We start from the raw sequence: 415 nt of genomic DNA, 5'->3' as shown, positions 1-415 counted from the left end.
TGCAGCTGCAGCAGCACCTCAACTACTGGCAGCAACCACTCGACAGACAGACAACTATGATATTCTCGGGCGTCTCAGGGACAGAAAAGGCAGCAGCAGGAGTAACGGCAGCAGCAGCAGCAGCAGCAGCAGCAGAAGCAGCACACAGCAGAGCCCACCGCCAAAGCTAAGGAAGTCATCTGTCTCAGCCTGCCGATACTCCTCTACCAAGCTCAACACGTGCTCCCTGCGCAACCAGCAGCAGCAACAGCAAAGAATAGCAAAGTTGTTACAACAGCAGGAGCAGGCAGCAACTGGCAGGCAGCAGCAGCAGCAGGCAGCAGCAGCGGCAGCAGCTGCTGCAGCAACAAAGAAACTGAGTCCTCACTTTGAGTCTTCCATCTCTGAGAAGTCTCCAATGCCGTCAGGACTGCTG

Source organism: Eimeria mitis, genomic scaffold (assembly GCF_000499745.2).
Source record: "Eimeria mitis Houghton genomic scaffold, Emh_scaff6012, whole genome shotgun sequence".
NCBI classification, from domain to species: domain Eukaryota; phylum Apicomplexa; class Conoidasida; order Eucoccidiorida; family Eimeriidae; genus Eimeria; species Eimeria mitis.
The sequence above is the reverse complement of the archived record's forward strand: the minus strand, read 5'-3'. Positions refer to the sequence as shown.